Source organism: Gallus gallus, chromosome 6 (genome assembly GCF_016699485.2).
Source record: "Gallus gallus isolate bGalGal1 chromosome 6, bGalGal1.mat.broiler.GRCg7b, whole genome shotgun sequence".
Classification (NCBI taxonomy): Eukaryota; Metazoa; Chordata; class Aves; order Galliformes; family Phasianidae; genus Gallus; species Gallus gallus.
Window position 1 is genome coordinate 31,640,259 of NC_052537.1, and position 8,714 is coordinate 31,648,972.

Genomic DNA, 8,714 nt, shown 5'->3' on the forward strand with positions numbered 1-8,714 from the left:
CTCAGTAGAGAAACAGCCTTGACCCTAACTTGCTTCACTTAACATGGAGCAGGACATCAGCAGTGGTTCATAAACCACTTTCAGCTTTAAGAAATATAAGTGTAAATCAAAGTGGGGCCTTGGCCCCATGTGATCTTGAAGAGCAGTGAGATGCTCAGAGCAGACAGTGAGCACCTCAGGGCTGGGAGGGGGGGAAATACCCCCAGTGATAACACCACAATGGGCTGCTGTCTTGTCACAGATGAACCATTGGAGGTCTCATACTGTACAAGTTTGAATTCACATTCAGATTAGGTTTTGGCCACAGTACCCATATTTGCCACATGTAGCAGTGGTTGACATGATGCACAGTGATGCTGTGTCTCATACCCACAGGATCCTCAGACACTGTACCTTGTTTTTACATTTTTATTCCTCATACTCACTGCACATACATACTAGATTACTACTTATCTTCCAAACCAGCTGTGTATGAAGCCTCCTACGTAAAAAGTCTATTAGCATTAGCTAAGATCTAGGAGTTAAACTATTATTCCCAAAATAATCTCAAATAGAAGTAGTATTTGAGGAAACAGAAATAGTCATTTTTAGAAATGTTAGAAAAAGAAGGAGGATCGTTGCAGGTTAGGAACAAACAGCATGCCTGTTAGGAAGGGAAACCATTAAAGTAAAAAAGATACTCTCATTACAAAAGTATTTGAACAATGGGTAGTTTCACTTTAGCTGCTGAACTTTAGCAGACTGGCTGTACTAACACAAGGTGCACCAGCCTTAAAAAGCTAGCCATTAAGCAAGGGAAGCTCAGCACTTTTTGCATTTGCTAGCTGAGATTTTTTACTTCAGCTGCACGCTTTTGAATCAGATCTCTCATAACTGTTTTTAGTCCACATATGATTTCCTGCATCCCACCACTACCATCCCCCACACCTGCTTTCATAACATACACTTCTCTTTGACTCGCAACTGCACAAATACACTGCAGCACACATTTCTGGCTCCCAAGGAAAACATTAGGGAGTGGGTGTGCTTCCTTAAGATTGTATTGTGCCTAAAGATAAGCCAAGCAGAAAACAAAGAACACATTATAAGCAACTGGAATAGTGGCTTCTGAGGTTTCCAACACTTAATGCTTAAAGTATAGTGGATATTAATGACAAACAGCCAACTTCTAGATTGAGAGCCATACCATTGCTTTTCACTGGATGAATCAGCAGAGGACAGATATTTGATAACGATGCATTTGGCCAAGGCTGTACTTGTGATATTAAGCAGTGAGGTCAAAGTCAGCGAGACTGTAGCGCATGGCTGCCATAGGAAATACAGCCCAGGGTAGGGACATACGGGGACATCTAGCTAGGCAAAGGGGATACTGGGTACATTACTTTTCAAAGCTTCGCAAAGCCTTCCATGAAGCAGTTCTGTTGGAGTGGAACAGTCAGTAGATGAGACATTAGGTAGGATGCAGTCTAAGTGGGAGCATGTCATTGAAATTATAAAGGAGCCTAACAAGCTATAAAAGTAAGTAAATAAAAGCCTCTGGCATTTCCAAAGAGGGTTTGACAGTTGTAACTCAGATGCTCTATGCCAAAAAGAACTTTGTCTCAAATTCTTTTCAGTTCACTTTGATATAATTTTTTTTTTTTAAATCCCCATTTCCTTCCTCTAGTCTGCCAAAATAGCAATTAAATGCAAAAGTGGCTGATTAAAATCACAAAGGAACACAAGGTTTGGCTTGATTTTGACCCTAAGTGATAGACTACAAGTTGAACCATTTGTTTTAAATTCCATTATCCAGAATAAACTGCCTAAGAATTGTCTGTAACACATAGGGAAGATAGAGAGAATTCTACACCTATTAAGACCACATTCAGATTTGCTATTTGGGAAGAGATAGAAGAAAATCCATGCTGCGCTAGGAAGGCTCTTAGAACATTACCGTGAAGATACATAGAGGAACATGCCATGTAAATATTCATACATGGCACAGACTATTTTGACTGTATTACAGGGATAATATTATCACAAGAATGATAACAACTTTCACAATGTAATACATGGTTCTTCACAGCCTGCCAGTACTCAAAACTGGGAGAAAAAATGCATCTAGAATTAATGTTATAGGAATATGACAGGATACAGAATGTGGCTGGATTTGGTTGAGTTTCGAGCTTTCTATAACCCAACAAATTTCATTCTGTCATATCTGGAAATATTTTCTCTAATTTCATTCTTTTAGGTGACATCCCATAGTCCTCATTCTAATCAACATTTGGTATTTTTATCCCAGGAGCATTAATGCTCAGAGTGATTATAAAAGAACATCAGCCTATCTTACAAGGTAGTTTTCTACTACTTTTTCTTTCAAAAAACACACTGTTAAGATCCCAAATGCAGCTTTAAAGTATAATAAAAAGGATCTCAGACTTTAGCTGGTCTAGCACCTGGCTAAATATAGAGACAGGGAAGATGGACCAAATGTTTTATACATCCAGGTTGAGCAACCTTGAACTGCAGAACTCATTTTTATCTTCAGAGTAGATAACATGACTACACTGCACATAATGCCATGATGTCTTGTCCTGGCAAAATAAGTAGTGCCCTTCCATAAGTGCTCCTACTGGAAACACAGAAGTAAGTGACTACAAAACAATTAAGTATTTAAATGTAGCATTCTAGGGATTGTTTTGGCATTGGACATGTCAGTAATAATTGCTCTGAGCTACTGGAAAATCTGGATTAGAGACCGGATATGGAAGAAAAATTATTTTGCAAACAACAGCCAGGATAGGATTTGCCACAGCTTGAAACTAACTAAAACATTTCCAAAACTCACCTTGAAAGAAAATTGAGATCTGAGTAACATGCTGAAAACTGTTGGCCTGCTTACTAAGCACAGCCCAAACGCTCACTCTACTTCCCTTTTGTATTTTCCTGCAGCAGAAACAGCAATGTAGACCCCAGACACTACTGAGTAACAGTCGTTCCTATTTTCCCTCAGTAGAGTTAGGGTCTTGTGTCATCCAGGAGATCTACAAGCAAGTTCCAGTCAGCTTCCTGAACAGCCCTGGTCTGATTTGGCAGAGATTATAAAGGCATGGCATGTGTGCAACTCTTCTGCACAGAAAAAATTCTTTGTTCAAAGCTTGCTACCTCTTTGTCCTCTCCTCAGTTGTCTTTGAGTAACTTAACAGTTATGGTGTATGTGTTCTTTGCTCGCTTCTTCCACTTAATATCTGTATGGCTGTAAGCCACTCATCTAATAATATTTGTATTAGAAGGAACAGTCTGACATCTTGATTCCTAGTATCTATGGTCCTGTGAGCAAAGTATGCAGCTTCCTCAAGATTTGGTTTGTTAATCCTACCACATGCTTGTGAATGCAAGATATTAAAAGGACATAACTCTTTTCAACATGTGAACAGCTTCCAGGCAAAACTATCCCAACTGAGCCCCTGCACATAGCAGGCCTCAAATCTTTAAAACCTCTCCTTGATTGTCATTGCAATAATTTTTCTTTATGGCTTTACAGTGACAGGACAGAATTCCCTATCCACATTTTCAGCTTTTCACAAAGTGAATGAGAAAGAATGACACTTCCAAATTTCCTCTGCAGGAGAATTTTAGGAGTTTGGACAAATATTTGTTAGAAACAAGTCAGATAGTTTAAATTTGCCTCATCCACTGGGAAGGGAAAGGAGAAGGGGAAAGGTCCCATATGTTTGAGAGGTCTCAACAGCTCCTGAGCTTTCCAAAAACACTGGACCCAAAAGACATGGATGACAGAAATAGCTCACATACTTTTCTATTTGCCTACAGTAAGCATAGACCACAGGAGCAAGTTGAAACCCTGTTTTTTCTTTGCCCAATTATTCAAGCGAAGCAAAAATTCTCTCTCCAAGGTGAATAAACTTAAGCCATAAGTAAAATCCTGCTTAAATATTGACATAGAACAGTATATTCTCTACTACCCACTGTTTAGTTAGCAATTAAAGTATTAGATAACAAGGCACATGTACACAGCTGGACGAAGAAACCTCACATTTCTGAGTTGTGTTCCAGCTTCGAAGTGTCAGCATAGAGTCAGAATGACTTCTATCTTGCCAGTGTTAACAAATTTAGATTAAGTATACAGATACCAAGTTTCTTGCATGATTTATTGACTATGTAATGCTAATTTTTGTAGCCATACAATTTGTAAAGTCTCATTTTACTAGGTACTGTATAAAAGAAACATATCAAGTATATGACAATACTAGAGATGAATGGGGATGTTGGTTTATTCCCAGTTTCTCCTGAGCCCCAGGAGTAACCTGTGTTTTGCCCAGTTACCATGGCATTCACCTTGCAGACTGGATAGGCAGGGAACCTGACCAAGATATTGCCTAATATTGCCTAACACTGAGGTCTTGGTCCCTGGGTATCTTCCAAAATCAAAGCCCTTTTAAGAGGATCCAACTTTGACACACAGAAACCTTCCCGACACTCCACTGCTCATCACTCACACTGGTGCGGCAATGTATGATATATGCTATCAGATATGCTTCTCAGTGATAAGTTACAAAACAAGAGAAAGGGGCAGGTATTATAGAGTGATTTTCAGTAGAATAGGATTCTCAGAGAACCCCAACAGGACTGAAGTGATTCCTCATTACTCAAATGCAAAAGGAACCATTTGTCAGCTGATCTGATGCCTCATTACAGCGTAAGAACTTCTGTTTCAGAATAGATCACCCAAACCTCACAGTCTTGAAATATTTGAGAATCAACATTAAACTATAACATACTGAAACTCTGTTTCATGGGATATTACTCAAAGAATGACAGCAAAGCTCAGTTAAAAGTGACATATTTAACTATGTTCACAGTGATAAGGACAGACAGCCATAAACAACATTTATGCCCTGTCAAAAGTAAAGTTCTTTCAGTACAATTGAGAAAGCTTTCTTGCTAACTTGCCACTTGGAACATACTGCGTCTCTAACTCATTCCTGTGAAAACTCAGAATATTATTTTTAAAATTGACCAAACAGGTTCCTATAAAAGAAATCATTGAACCATACATTTCACTGAGTACAGCTGCGAGGTCAGGAGGTCAGGCAGTCCCACTCACTTCCCTAGCTATGTACTGAAAATATCAGCAAATTACACAGTGAAGCAAGCACATAAGATGGCCTGATAACTGTTTGTTGAGCATTTCAACAGATCTCTGTTGGGTTTAATAGGATCACACAAGTTTCACAGTATAAAGAGAAGCAGAGAGATGACATCAGTATGGATGGTATGGTACACATCCCTCCAATCTAAGGGATGGGTTTAGGGGACAAGGTGACCAACTGCCAGAAAAGCATCTGGTCCTAAAGAGAACATGAATTTGTTTCTCCAGTTTTCATATCCATTTATCACAGCAAAAAAAAAAGAATGCAGCTTCCTCCAAGTGCAGTTCAAAGCTACATGGACTGGCCAGGGCATACTGGAGTCATTACTCGAATTCTCTGAACTCCACAGTTCACTTTGATAACTTGTGGAAAAGATCCATCACAAAACAAGAAGTTAGGGTTTATGGCCCTATTTCACAGCATGTCTTCCTTCACTTAGCATGCATTCCACAAAGCAGCACTTAGATACAATCAATGAACAAATGTAAGAAAGCACAGGATCATAACCAGGGTTCTTCAGGAAGGAAAAATTCTTAATTTTGATGTACCTCACATACAGCATGAGCTGAAGAGAGCACTCTACAGGGACAACAGAAGCACCTCTTATAGGCCCTACAGACATATTTTGTATCTGCCTCACTAGTAGCCCCAGAGCTCAGGGACAGCTCTTGCATGGCTTGATCACCCTTAATCTTCCTTCAAAATGACAGCAGTGCTTATTACATTTAATTAAAATCACCTACAAGCTGTGTGGGTAGTCAGAGAAGATCTTTCAAAGCCCTGTGTGAGCTCCTTTTTGGCAAAGCCCCCAGGGCCAAATGATATGTTAGCCTGTAGCTCCTCACAAGAGGACAGCTCTGAGAGCAGCATTGCTCCTTGCCTCAGTAACAAGGACCTGTGCCTTCTGAGCACTACCTACAAGCAAAACTGGCTCAACTAAGCCATCCTGCCCATGCCTGAGCAGCAGCACTGCCCTGCTCACAGTACTCCAAAGCTGTTTGCACATAGATACTTGTAGAGCACACCCCCAGTCCTCCCTGCCCCTGTACCTCCTTCCTAGCCAGCCCAGAACAGGAGCTGGAATAGGAATACAATTGGAATATAATAAGACATTAAAGTCAGGATCAGGCTAGCAGAAGACATACAGAAATAAAGTCTAACATGATTCTTTTTATACATGCATGGCACTCATCTTTGGTCACTCTAGACACAGTGACCTGGGAAAACAAATATTTATATGTAGTCTTAGAAAGTACATCACAGAAATAGTCATAAGCTTATAACAGAATGCACCATAAGTTTAAGAGATTGATAAAGATCTGACTAGGCAAACAAACAAGTCCAACCAATACCTCCTAACTTGTGAGTTCTAACTAGCAGGAGTGATGCAGCAATATTAACATTCGCAGGTCCATACCTCAGAAACAGATCAAATGGACTGTCCTGTAGGGTTACAGAACAGCTTGGTGGCACCACAGGAGCATATCTGCCACAGCGCTCAGCCCTCAGTGGCTGTCAGACTCAAAAGTCAGCTGAAGTTAAAGGAACAAACCGATACACACTTAGAAATGTAGCTCTACTGCAACACAACAGGACAAGACCTATATTTATATAGCTTTCCTATCAAAGGTTAGAATTTTTACCATCCACATCGCAAAGTGCTCCAGCCCAGAGCCTCAGCACTCTCTCACACTTCACAGAAACAAGCACTTCTGCACAACACTTCAAAAGGTCCTTCCCAACAGGCGCCATGAAGCCCAGCTGCACAGTGCCCCAAACACAGCCCCTGCCTGGTGCCAACAGAGCAACATGGGATAAAAACATCACAGTGCTGGGCCAGCATCCAGCACAAGGAGCACCCTATGCAAACAGTGACTGAACTCTCAAGAGCTGAAGCAGTGCCCCGACAACGCAGAGACTCACAGCATGTTCACACAGGAGTCCATGGACCCATGGGTACTCACCACAGCGCAGGTGGACATGGCACAGTGTGAGGCAGCTCCTCCAGCCTGCTGCTCTGCTCTCATCGCCATCATCAAGGCAGTCAGCACATGCCTGACTTTGCAGACCACGAGGGCAAGGTTGCTCCCCTGTTAAAGAAAAGAAATAACAACAAAACTTACAACAGACAAATCAGCTCATAGAGAAAGCACAGGGCTGGGGTGACTGCAGGAAATGGAGGCCCTTGTTGTTAGCACGGGCCAACAGCCACAGCCCATGCCAGGTTAATGCCCTACCACAACACATACCCCTTGCTCAGCCCTCCTTTACTTCTTCACCACATAGCAATGCAGTTTCAGTGTGCAGGTGGAGAGGCCTAACACATATTGCAGCATCCTCCTCAGAGAGAGGAACACAGAGATGCAGACCCTCCAAGCCCACAGGGATGCACACCCAGCTTACACAGCTGCTCCTGATAGACTTCTCACACTGCAGGTTCACATAGCCATAAGCAGGCACAAAAGCAGAACTGCTACCAAAAAAGAGGAGCCAGCTGCTCCAGGAAAACAGGTTTTCCTACTGCTTCCTCATGGCAGTTTCTCCAGACAAGCACCACAGATGCCCTTCCCTGAGCAGGCCTGGGTGCAGCCTTACCTGTTCCCCTGCTAGGCCGCATCTCTGGAAACCTCACACAGCCTCAGCCCAGGACACAGCTCACACTTACCAGTACTCCCCAGAATTGCTGCTACTACACTTTACTTGTTGGATCCCCACACCATAGTGAAGTAATCCCACAGGGGAGGCATCCCTGAGCAATGCAGCAGCCCAGCTGCAGCCCCTCTGCAATTACCAAACCACTCAACTCCTTGCACCTGCTGAACCTGATCACCAACATGCATAGCAAAAGGTGGCTGCTCTCTGCAGAGGTTTTTCATAACCTTCAGATTGCATAAGCATCTCAGCCTTCAGAGTATTGCTTTGGAAATCTCAGTCATCTTTGGGAAATATCAAAGAATGGGGATTACCATCATGTTAAATGGAGTGTGAGATCTACTGACTGTTAGCTCTTTTATAGCTGCACTAACTACTCTAACTGTTAAATCATATGTTTAAGATATCCTTTGTCTCCTTCATTTTATGATTTTTAAGAAAACAGCAAAGGAAATACTTCCTCTGAATAAGAAACCAAGTAAAAGATTTCTCTGTTGCTCTCTGGCATTTCAAGGTCCTCACAGGAAAGTATCAGCAAAACAGCTCAAGAAAAGGACTTACCAACACCTAAACAGCCATAATTATACAAGAGACTCTACTAAAGGCACTACACACACACATCCACCCTAAAATCCACCTAATCCTACTTCCAGAAAATACTTTTGGTATTTATGTTGCTTTGGAGCAGCATACTGAGCAGGTGTTTCTCATCTAATAGTAATTAAGGTAACAGCTTTAGCATGGGAAAGATGTGCAAATGGGAGAGAAATCTAATAATGAGAATAAGTAAAGGGGTATGGCAAGGAGGTCACAAAATCATTTGTAACAGTGGTTTAATGCTTGGGTGGGAAATATTAACTGCTACAGTATACTGTAAACTCGAGGACTACTGCTATAGCCCTTGAG

General features: G+C 41.6%; 1 long non-coding RNA gene across 1 annotated transcript in view; it reads right to left on the reverse strand.

Annotated features, from left to right (window-relative positions):
* LOC107053719 overlaps window positions 1-7,999 on the reverse strand; it is a 173,928-nt gene extending 165,929 nt beyond the window's left edge. Inside the window, exons 1-2 of the long non-coding RNA XR_006939688.1 lie at window positions 7,822-7,999; window positions 7,121-7,246 (exon numbers count right to left, since the gene is read on the reverse strand). This is a non-coding gene — a long non-coding RNA (uncharacterized LOC107053719). The remainder of the gene's footprint in view (window positions 1-7,120; window positions 7,247-7,821) is intronic.
* Between the last annotated feature and the right edge of the window lie 715 nt (window positions 8,000-8,714).